At 42.2% G+C, this 12244-nt stretch overlaps 1 pseudogene; it reads right to left on the bottom strand.

Moving 5' to 3' along the window:
• Positions 1-1405: 1405 nt before the first annotated feature.
• LOC133097311 (small ribosomal subunit protein eS6-like) lies at positions 1406-11876 on the bottom strand (annotated as a pseudogene).
• Positions 11877-12244: the final 368 nt, after the last annotated feature.

Raw genomic sequence — 12244 nt, 5'->3', positions numbered from 1 at the left:
CTTCACCCTCTTTTTTTTTTTATTTATTTATTTATTTATTTATTTATTTATGGCTGTGTTGGGTCTTCGTTTCTGTGCGAGGGCTTTCTCTAGTTGCGGCAAGCGGGGGCCACTCTTCATCGCAGTGTGCGGGCCTCTCACTATCGCGGCCTCTCTTGTTGCGGAGCACAGGCTCCAGACGCGCAGGCTCAGTAGTTGTGGCTCACGGGCCTAGTTGCTCCGCGGCATGTGGGATCTTCCCAGACCAGGGCTCGAACCCGTGTCCCCTGCATTGGCAGGCAGATTCTCAACCACTGCGCCACCAGGGAAGCCCTATTCTTCACCCTCTTTATTCACAATCAGAAGGGAATGCCTTCTGGTCACAAATGCTCCGGGTTTCCATGTTCTCTTAAGGTTTGAAAGTGATGGGGTGCTTGAGCTAACTTGTTCTGGGGATGGTTAGGAGCTCATCCTGAAGAGAAGCACAGGGAGAGATCTTTTCAGAGCTCTTCCCTTCCCGCACGGCTTCCTCAATCCATCAGCAGCGTTGTCAAAAGAATCATCTTCGGGGTTTCCCTGGTGGCGCAGTGGTTGAGAGTCTGCCTGCCAATGCAAGGGACACGGGTTTGAGCCCTGGTCGGGGAAGATCCCACATGCCGCGGAGCAACTGGGCCCGTGAGCCACACCTACTGAGCCTGTGCATCTGGAGCCTGTGCTCCGCAACAAGAGAGGCCGCGATAGTGAGAGGCCCGCGCACCGCGATGAAGAGTGGCCGCCGCTCGCCACATCTAGAGAAAGCCCTCGCACAGAAACGAAGACCCAACACAGCCAAAAATAAATAAATAAATAAATATTAAAAAAAAAAAAAAAGAATCATCTTCAACCAGCTTCCCTACTGTTGAAAGCAGCTTGTCTTCTGGATGAGCTGCAGCGATGAGTGGGCTTTCAGGCATACTCTGCTACCCCACGTTTCATCACAGTGTGTCTCTCACAGAGGAGACCCTCGGAGAAGAGACATCGGAACTTGGAAGTAAAATCACAGACAGGAGAGTGCACCCTGTAGCAAGAAGTGAGATTTAGGGGCGAGTGATGTTGTTATTGCTGTGTGTTGGTTTGGGCTGGGCAGCTGACCCAGAAAAGAGAGAAGGAAGAGGGTCCCAGGAGCAATACCTAAGAGGAAGCACGGGAACAGAGAAAAGTGAGAGAGACCCAGGAAAGCCAGAAGCACCATGGAAAGCAGGTTGAAGAAAGAAGCCCTCTTTCTTTCTTTCTCTGACCCATTTGAACCCTGACTAGGACCCTTATCTGAGGGTACCCTTCCGGAAGGTAGAAGTAACATTTTCAAAATCGTTTTGTGGTGAAATATATTCATAGATTTGTATCTCATTTAATCTTTTGTAATGTCTGATCTTGTTAATTTGTACTCTTAGGAAATCATGTTTTTACTGGACTCAGAGGTAGAAGCTCGCAGCAGGTACGGCCTCTGTCTCTTGGCAGTCTGTTCCTGGCATTTTCCTTTGGCCTCTTTCATTCCCTTGGCCAAAAGTGTATCATATTCTGCAGGCTCATCCTTAGTTTGCTTAGTATGCAGTTTCTTCAGAGCGATACACTGATGTTTGTGTCGCAGGAAACGTGGAGTAACAGGACACTGAATCGTGAGCACTTTGGTCCTGGGTTTCTTACCTTCTTTGCTCAGGGGCTTCCTTACAATACACTAGTAGGCATCATCTTCAGAGAGATTGAAAATTTGCAATTCTGCTAGTTCTTTTGGGCCCCAGGTGACAAGCCGCAGTAGTATTAGTCCAGGAATATCCTTCTCCCTTTTTTTAAAAAAATAATAACCAAGTTGAGAACACTCAGACTGGCGTCTGCAATGCAACCTTGAACAGATTTGTGCTCCTCTCTCCAGTTCTCCTTGGTCTATAACAGGAATGCCCCTTACTCAGTGGCAGGCAAGCACAATTGTTTACTGTGCATCATTATCCCATTTTATATACGAAAAACAGAAGCAGAAAGAGAGATTCATTCCATAAATATTAGGTGCAAGATTTGAAACTATGTCTCTGCTGCCCCAGACCATGCTTCTTCCCCTACATGAAACAGCTGTCTTTAGATAAATATGCAGGGTTGGAACTAAGGCCTAAAACTCTGTTAAAACACTTCCCCAAATTCACACAGCTACTAAATAGCAAAGCTAGGATTGGAAACCAGTCTTTCTGACCCTAGGTCCTAAATTCTTAAGCACTTGGATGACTAGGATTTCTAAATCTTCTCATGTAGTTGGGTATCAATCTGGAGCTTAAATATATCCTGGGAAGGGGGTTACATAAATTTATAACTAGTGAGGAAAGTAAAGGAAGAATTATTGATCTTCCCAATTAAAATGAATCCTGTTGGCATACATGGCTCCCAGTATGCAGGTATAGATTAGGGAAAGAACCAGGAGTCTCTGTGATCATTTCAGCCTGTGTGTGGGCACGGAGGACCTGGTACTCTGATAGAGACTGGGATACTGAGGTTAGGAGAAACATCTGGGTCTGATACCTGGTGAATGGACACAGGCAAGTCATCCCAATGCAGTGGAGTAGAGGATTCAGGGTCCAGTAAGATCAGAAACCAAGAATTAGAGTGAAAATAAAGCAAAAGTGATGACAGTAACCAAAGTTGGAGAGCATTATCTCTGTACTGTTTGGTAAACATTGTGTCTCCTACTTTGTGGGTGAAGAAATTGGGGTTGAGAAAATTTAGACACCTCGCCCAGTGCCAGAGTCAGAATGTGGCTGAACCAAGATTCAAACCCCAAAATGCCTGGCTCCTCAAGTAGCAAGATGAGGGCAAGGAGCTTTCAGGAGCAGGAGGGTTCAGGTTCCTCTGGGCTATTAGGAAATTTACCAACACTCAGTGAAAACAGAGGGCCAGTTGCCCTCAGCATGGCCTTACAGAGGAAGTGCTCAAAAGCCAGCATCCCACAACAGGCACATTCTGAGAGAGGAGAGAACACTTGTTTTTAAATAAAGCCATTTAAACCTCGTGCTGTGTAAGACAGGAGAACAAAGCAGTAGATTCTTTACTATCTTGGGGGAAATGCTCAAATAAACTATTCAGGCAAAGGGTAGAAGGAAGAAAGGAAGGGAGAGAGGGGAAAAGGGAGGAAGAGAGGAAAGAAGGAAAGGGGGGAGTGGAAGAGAAAGAAGTGAGGGAGGTGAAAGGGAGAATGAAAGGGGAGAAATGAAGGCAGAAAGGAAGAGATGGAGGGAGAGAGAAAAGAAAGGATAGAGGAATAAAGGAATTAAAGGAAAAAAGAGACTTTTAAAAGACTTGGAATCTACCACAAATTAGAGCCCTCAGCAGTGAATCTATAGATAGCTGTCACTGAAGGTTATTTTTAGATAATGAAATTAAATACACTTTTTTATCTTCTGTGCCCCTGTAGATCAAGAGTTCTGGAGATCATGGTCTACAATACATATGCAATCTTGATAATTCTCCAAGGACTTAGAACAATACTGTGCATACAGTGGGTGTTGAATAAATAAAAGGTTGACATTGATTGATAGTCTCTTCCCTAAAGGAAATTGATCTCCAATTCAAATCTCCAACATAACACTGAGCAAGGTTAATCTTCATATCCCCACAGATGGAGACTAATGGGATAGGCCTAAGTAGGCAGAAGTGCATCAGGAAACCAAATTGGGAAATGATAGCTATTGTCACCCAGGGAATTGCCAAAAGCGAATGTCACTCATGGCCCCCAGCTCCAATGTCTGAACATTTTTTATTCCCCATAGATGTCAACAGACTGGTGAAAGAACACTTATACAAATGAAACACACATATAAATAAAGTTTTAACAAATTCTTGAAAGCTGACTTTAGCAAGTTGGTCACGAACAACTCTTAGTTATTCGCTTTTGAAAAATGGTAGCTGCTAAAATGTTGAAGGTAGGTGAAGGACAGTTCCTCCTCTTCATTCTCAAACCGAATCTCAGACGAAACGCTGCCGTATACACAGACAAGTATTTAAAAAACATACCTCAGCAAAGTGGCCCAGGACTTTGTAAACAAACATCCATTAGCAAGCTGACACTAAGTAGTTCATGCAACCCGCCCAGTAAATTTAAAGAAGTCCTAACTTTTGTCCTTTCAGGTGCTCCTCAATACCTTAGCCAGTCCACATATCTTAAACACCATTCATTTCACCAATGAGAGCCCATTTCTAATATCCAGTTGCCAGTTTCTCCAGTAAGGATCTATGTCAAATATTCACTATGCTGGTTAACAAAACTACCGGTGTGGATAAGCGATAAGGATAAAAAACATGCCTTTAATAGTTACCTCTGAAGTGTGGCCTTTGTTATTTAATGTTAGATAACCACCCATGAAGTGTGGATTCCTATTTATAACAACTGCCCCTTGGGTAGAAAAGTCAGCACATACATTTATATTATACTAGCGTTGTGTTGAGTATTTTAAAGTATATAACAAGCAACATAACATAAATGATAAACCATTTTAATATTTTCTTTTTAAAAATAATGATTTTAATAATTGGCAAATGAAGTACATTCCAATATAGACCCTAAATATATTCAATATTCTCTTCTTGAATGTGAGAGAATATAAAAGCAAAATTGCCTATTATTTATATAAACACAAGAAAACCCAGCCACTCCCAGATAATTTCATACCCTGCAATATGACCAATATCCTATGTTGATTTGAGCAGCAACTTTTATGCTTGCCTTTTCAGCTGAGAGAGCACGCATCAGCTGGAGTCACTCTGCTTCCTAGTTTCTAGGTGTTTGGCTCAAACCCTGATTCCAAAGGCAGCTCTGTTGTCCCACGTAAGACTGCAGGAAATACCAGGAGACGTTCAGTCTTAGGTCCCCTCAGGCTCTGGCAGGTACAAGAAGCTCCATGCCTGGACTCAGTGTAGTTCAGTTCCCAATATGTCCCAAACATTTTTCTCAGCATCTTGACCCTAATATGGAAATTAGCTCCTTTCAACTGATTTTCAGAATATGCACACCTGCCCTCTCTCCCTCCCTCACTCATTCACTCCCTTATTCAATGTCTTTACTAAAGGTTTGGCAAAGTTGAGGGCTTTATACCTCAAAATACAAAAATTTAAAATTTAACAGAAAACTACTTATTTTGGCTATTCTTCCGCAGAGACTGAGGTCCCACAGCTGGTTGCTTACTCGTCCCTGCCACAGTGGCGTTATTGGTTTCATGACATAGTAGTTACATTATTTGGTAGAGCAGGGTTAGTTACTTTCCTTCAAAGTCTCTCTTCCCTCACCCCCCCGTGCTTTCAAATTTTGCACCATTGGGTGATTTGATTTTTCCAGTAACACATTTCAGAATTGGGAGGAGCAACAAACGGCATTATAGTCACCATAATGGCCATTTTAAAGCCGTATTATGTGTAAGAAAGAAATATCAGGAGCACTCAGATCATAGGACAATTATCTAGAAATTTTTTTTATTACTTTTTTGGCCACGTTGGGTCTTTGTTGCTGCGTGCAGGCTTTCTCTACTTGCGGCGAGAGGGGGCTACTCTTCATTGCGGTGTGCGGGCTTCTCATTGCGGGGGCTTCTCGTTGCAGAGCATGGGCTCTAGGCACGTGGGCTTCAGTAGTTGTGGTGCACGGGCTCAGTAGTTGTGGTTCGCGGGCTCTAGAGCGCAGGCTCAGTAGCTGTGGCGCACCAGCTTAGTTGTTCTGTGGCATGTGGGATCTTCCCGGACCAGGGCTCAAACCCGTGTCCCCCTGCATTGGCAGGTGGATTCTTAACCACTGCGCCACCAGGGAAGGCCTTTTTTGTCTTTTTCTTTTGGCTAGAAATTTCTAATACAACTTTTCTAACTTTCATGCTGTGAATCATTAACACAAGAACTGTTAGCCAGCAAGGGTCATTTTTCCATTCTTCTCTTCTAATGGAACCATACATTATTATGTTTCCCACATCTAGTTTTATGATATATAACCTTTCTTTAGTTTTCTACAGAAGAAAATGTTGTTTTGTTTCCTACATGAACGAGATCTTACTCTCCCAGAGACAACTTTTCTCATTCTATTTGACTCTCTGAAGATGAAACTCTCTGAAGATGAAAAACTGACCCTTTGAGATTATAAACATAATCCACAGATATGTTTATATTCCCCCTGAGGTCTGAATTGTAAGGAGATAGAGAAAGAGGCTGACGTATTTATTCCGGATAAGCTTCTCATGTTTGTTCCCTTTATTGTTATAAAAAGATACGTCTGGGCTCTATTTGCCTATTCAAATGCAAATTAGGGAAATGTGGGCCCTAGTGTCTTCTGATGCCTGAGCATGTGGCGATCAGAGGGCTTGAACTTAGGTAGCATGCGCAGGTATGTTTGCTTCCAGAGCAGTCCTGTCCAGGTGCCTGCGAGAAGTTTGGGGCGTGTGGGCTGCCAAGAACTGCACTTTTGTCCATGTAGAAATATATGTTTTGTGAAGCATAAGCAGCAGTGAAATAGCAAATCCATACAAGCAGTACTTCTCAAACTTTAATGTGGAAAGGAATTACCTGAGCTCTTACTAAGATACAGTTTCTGACTCAGCATGTCTAGGGTGGGGCTGAGATTCTTTCTAACCAGCTCTCCGGCAATGTCAATGCTACTGGTCCAAGTAGCAAGATGTTAGAGGGACGTCCCTGGTGGCGCAGTGGTTAGGAATCCGCCTGCCAGTGCAGGGGACACGGGTTCGAGCCCTGGTCCGGGAAGATCCCACAGGCCGCGGAGCAACTAAGCCCATGCACCACAACTACCGAGCCCGTGCTCTAGAGCCCGTGAGCCACAACTACTGAGCCCATGCGCCACAACTACTGAAGCCCACGTGCCTAGAGCCCGTGCTCCGCAGCAAGAGAAGCCACTGCCATGAGAAGCCCGCTCACTGCAACAAAGAGTAGCCCCAGCTTGGCACAACTAGAGAAAGCCCGTGTGCAGCAACAAAGACCTAATGCAGCCAAAATTAAATAAATTTTAAAAAAAGATATTAGAGACAGTGAAGTCCTCATATGAACTCCAGAGGACATTCTAAATACAAGATTTGAATTTTATTTCAGTGGTACTAAGGACCTCATAAGTATATATTCTTTTAAATGTCTGAATAAAGTCATACTATTTTAAATTTCCTTTTTGTGGAAGTATTGGGCTGGCCAAAAAGTTCGTTCAGGTTTTTCCGTAAGATGTTACAGAAAAACCTGAATGAACTTTTTGGCCAACCCAATAACTAGCATACATAATAAGTGAGTAGATTATGCTTCATGGGTTTTTCACAAAGCCATTTAACCACCGTCCAGACCAAGAAAGAGAATATTACCAGCATCCCAGAAGCCTCCCCACACCCGTGTCTAAATCACTATTTTCCCCGTCCTCCTTCTCAAACCAACCTTACTCTTACAAGCAGAGATTAGTTTTGTCTGCTGTAAACTTTACATAAACAAAATTGTGCAGTAAGTACTCTTTTGTTTCTAACTTTATTCACCATTATTTTTGTGATATTCATCTACATTATTATATGTAGTTAGTTGTTTCTCATTCCTGTCTACCAGAGTCAACAAACTTTTTCTTTAAAGAGCCAGATAGTAAATTTTTTCAGCTTTGGCTGCCATATGGGCTCTGGTAAAACTACTCAACTCTGCTGCTGTAGCATGAAAGCAGCCCCAGATGATACACAGATGGATAGACCTGGCTCTATTCCAATTAAACTTTATTTTCAAAAGCAAGCATAGGTCAGATTTGGCCTGTGGGTCATAGTTTACTGACCCCTGCTCTATTGCAGTCCATTGTAAGTATTTATTACAATTTATCTCTCCATTTTCTTCTTAACGAGTATACTAGTTTTCTATTGCTGCTATAATAAATTATCACACATTTAGCAGCTTAAAACAATACAAATTTATTATCTCCCAGTTCAGTAGGCCAGAAGTCCGGGTGGGCTCAACTAGTTCCTTTCTTCCAGGTCCTATAAGGCTGAAATCAAAGTGTTGGCTGGCCTGGGATCTTATCCAGAGGCTCTGGGAAAGAAATTGCTTCCTACCCATTCTGGTGGTTGATAGAAGATTGTCCCTTGTAATTGTAGGACTGAGGTCCCTGTTTCCTTGCTGGCTGTCAACTGGAAGCTTCCTTTAGTTCTTCCAGGTCACTCTTTAGTCCTTGTACATGGCCCCCTCAATCTCAGAGCCAGCAACAACACATCAAATCCTTCTCACACTTGGAATATCTCTTCTAGAAGCTGCATTGTTTTATGTTCCACGTTTAAATGTACAGTTTTCCTCAACTGATTTAGGATATGGTATAAGGGAGTGCTGAAGAATCATTCTTTTTTCCATGTGGCTATCCAATGACCCAGCACTATTTAGTGATAGTACTGCCCTTTCTCCACTGCTCTGTGGTGTCAAATTGTCATCAATCAGTGGCCATGTATATGTGAGTTTATGTTTGGACTACTTGTTCCATCAATCTGGTTCTCTATCCTTACACTGCTAATGACTATAGCTTTATTACAAGTGATATGATAGTGTAAGTCTTTGCATTTTGTTCTTCAAGATCATGAGTCTGACTGAGTTTGATCTGAGACTGATTTTGATTGGCATGTGCTACCTGGTAGGGAGTTTGTAAGGGTGGCCTCCATCTGCCTCTAACCACTGAAACTACCAATGCTTACTGTAAAGAACTAGGATTCACTGTATGAATTACTTGGCTATGGTCAGTTTGCTATGCATTGCTAGGTAATTTTGTACTTTATCCTAAAGGGAAAAGGAGGCAGTAGAACAACTTAAGCAAGCAATTAGAGTTTTTATTGCTTTTTAATAAAGAAGTTAGATGAGACCATGAGTTTCATGGTTAAATCTTGTTTTAAACAAATATAATAACAATCATAAAGAAGATGGGTGGTGAATCTGGAGTTTATTGAAGTGGTCAGAGCTAGAGATGACAGGGCCCTGAGACAGGCCTGTGACAATGGTTGTATAGAGAAAGTGGTAGATGTGAGAAAGATTTAATGGATGCTACTTGGAGATCAATTACATCTAGGGTGTTGACTCCATTGATAAGGGACATAATACCTAGCAAGGCTACTGACAAAGAATTCTGGAGAAATTATGTGTAAAGATAATGGGTTGAGTATTGCACATGTTGAGATTAAGTTGCCTGCAACCTATCTAAATGGAAACATTTATCAGAGAGAAATAGGGGCTGGTGCTTGGCAGAGAAATCAAAGCTGGAAATAGATTTGGAGGAGTTTTCTGTATTTAGATGGTAATTGGAGCCATGATTGAATCAGACCATCCAGAGAATGTGTACAAAACAAGAATAAAAGAGTATTATGGATAGAATCTTGGTGATTGCACCATCTATAAGGCATACTAAAAAAGGGAAGGGGGGGAATGATTTGTTGTAAAAGTAGGAAGGGAATCAGGAACAAATAATAATCTTAGATCTACCTCATGTTACAACTAACTCTTCAATCACAGAATTATTTCCATCTCAAAATAATAGAGACACAGATGTAGAGAACAAACCTATGGACCCCAAGGGGAGAAAGCGGGGGGTAGGGGTGGTGGTGGTGGGATGAACTGGGAGATTGGGATTGACATATATACACTAATATGTATAAAATAGATAACTAATAAGAACCTGCTGTATAAAAAATAAATGAAATTCAAAGTATATATATATATTACACAGAAAAATATTGATCTTATCTTTGTCCTTTTCTGTAAGAATCCATCAAAATAGTGTTTTCTATAGTTGAAGCATTAACTATAATGTTAATCAAATTATATGACTATATCAGAGATTAAACTGAGGAGGTCATTCATAAATAATAATTTTCATGATGCAGCGAGGTAGCCTCATTTTAATTAAAAAGTAATGACAGAGAAGTGGAAGGGGAAAAGTCTCAGCTGGAATCAAGTGCTTAGGATTACAAAGAATAAAGGAAATTTTCCTTGGAGCATAGAGATGGTTGAGGTGAGGTGATTAAAATGAGAGGAATTTGATGTATCCCTATCTTCAATCCAGGGTTCTGTTTGCGTGCACTGGTTAGACATTGGATATGTCCAGCTTCTGATGATGAGGTTGGGAGTTCCTAGTCATCTCTCTGAAGTTCCTAGCAGGGCCCATACAACAATGAGATACCTGAGATGTGGATAATAGTGAAAAGCAAGGCATGCTGGGACAGGAAAGCCACTCTCCCAGGCCAGCTGTCCTCAACCTGTGAAGAGTCTGTTGCCCTCGGGGCTCTTGAACACAACAACCAAAGGCCATTGGTTCACAGGTTCCATGTTCATTTCATCCAGTAAAGGAGTTGCTTCATCCACAGGGCAGCAAAACAATATAAAATTAGAGGAGGGAATCAAATCAATAGTCAGTCCAGCAGGAGACAGTGTGTATTCTCATTTGAGCTGTTAGCAGGCGCACTGGGTGAATACAGATAAGTTGATAAATGGCTGATTCGATAGACTGGTAGCAAACACATGCTTTGCCAGAGATGACTTTTTAAGTCACCATACATCAAACAGACAGTGTCAGCCTTTGAGGATAAACCTGTGAAGCCTTGCTGTGCTCTTTGAACTACCTCTGAGACCGGAGACTGAAAAGGGGCTTGAGTATTCCTCTGAATCCACTGGGAGGATTGAAAGCTTCAAAGAGGAGAGCCATCATATCCAAGGGGAAATATACTGATTGAAGGAACCAGTGTGAAATAGTCTTTAATAATTACCAGAAAGCTGGAATCGACTAGTGTTTTGCTGAGCTATATTTTATCTTTATTGGATTAACTGTGACACAGTAGATTATGTCAAAGGGAATCTGCATGAATATTAAAAGTAAATGTGGTGTGAATAATAGATAACTTACATTAGATGCACCAGCATGCAGTAATTTTTATTCACCTACATAATTAGATTAAAACAAATCTGCTGAATAAAATACATTGTCTTACTATAATCTGGTTTGAAAACATCCAAAAGTTATGGCCATAAGGATGTTTGCTTGTATTTTACATATAAATACATAATTCACCCTAAGAAATGTTTTCCAAAAGATTCCTGGTAGTTACAAGAGTAGGTGATTGTGAACATCAATATTCTTACTGATCTAGTAAGAAATGCCCTTAAGGTCAAATTAAGACTCCTACAATGTTGATACCAGAATAAAACAACCAACCTGCAAGTTTTATGTTCACCTCTGGGAAATGAGCTGTATTTCTCTTTTGGGCTGGGAAAACTGGCATTAAGATTTTTCTGGTAGATCTCAATCCTCCTGGTCTTCACACTGGTATCTTCTCATCTCCCACCCTCATCTGCCCAGATGCCGTTTGCCATTGCTGAAGAAATTCAGCTAGAATCTGTTGTAACAGGAGGTGGGTTACAACACTATCTAATTTCACCCAACTCTGGATGCTGGGGACTCCCTCATCCACCTCTCTCTGCTCCTTGAGGCTTCTGAATATCCTGGGCTATTGAAAAAGAGAGTGTCCATGTAGGGACGTTTGAATGTGGCTCAGCAAAGTCTATGGGAAGCATGCGCATCACTTCTGTGGGATGATACACAGGCAATATGCTGGCAGATACAGGCAGAAGGCCCTCCCCAGAGGGCAATGTGGCTCATCAGGCAGGTGACAAGTGGGGTTTACTCTCATGTTGATGAATGGGCTGCCGGTCCTTGCTGGTTCCTTACAGCTCTGTGGTACTGGCAAGAGATGATGTTGGGCTCTTTCTGCTGATCCTGCTTTCCTCCGTACGATGCTCAGGTGCCACTTCCCTCCCTCATCCAGCTCCTCTTCCCCTTTCTCAGTCCAGCGCACCTTGGCTAAGGTGGCCACATTCCCTGATTTGCCTGGGTCATGTCCTGACTTGCTCATTTGGTGCAAGCATAATGAATAATAATGCCCCTTTTCATTCTCAGCAGTAACCCATTTGGACATTAAGTTATGTGGTCACCCTAGTCGCGTCCAGTCTTGCTGGGGAGGTCATTGTCTGAGGCCCCCAGTCTTCTCTTGCGATCTGTTGTTACAGCACAAACTTGATTCCTTGCCTCCTTCAGGGCATTGTGCTTGGGTTCTTAAAAACCTCTTTTTATCTCCACAAAATCAGCTCCTGCAAACAAAAAGTTTGTGCAAGTAGGTTTCTGGGGCTGGCTTCACAAGCTTATTTTGAAGTCCAAGATGGAACATTAACTGCTTTGTTTCCTCTTTATATTCCTGCCACTCTAATTCTCCTTGAGGCAATG

Source organism: Eubalaena glacialis, chromosome 9 (assembly GCF_028564815.1).
Source record: "Eubalaena glacialis isolate mEubGla1 chromosome 9, mEubGla1.1.hap2.+ XY, whole genome shotgun sequence".
In the NCBI taxonomy this organism is placed as follows: Eukaryota; Metazoa; Chordata; class Mammalia; order Artiodactyla; family Balaenidae; genus Eubalaena; species Eubalaena glacialis.
Note: the sequence above shows the minus strand (reverse complement) of the source record. Positions and strands in the feature narration are given on the sequence as shown.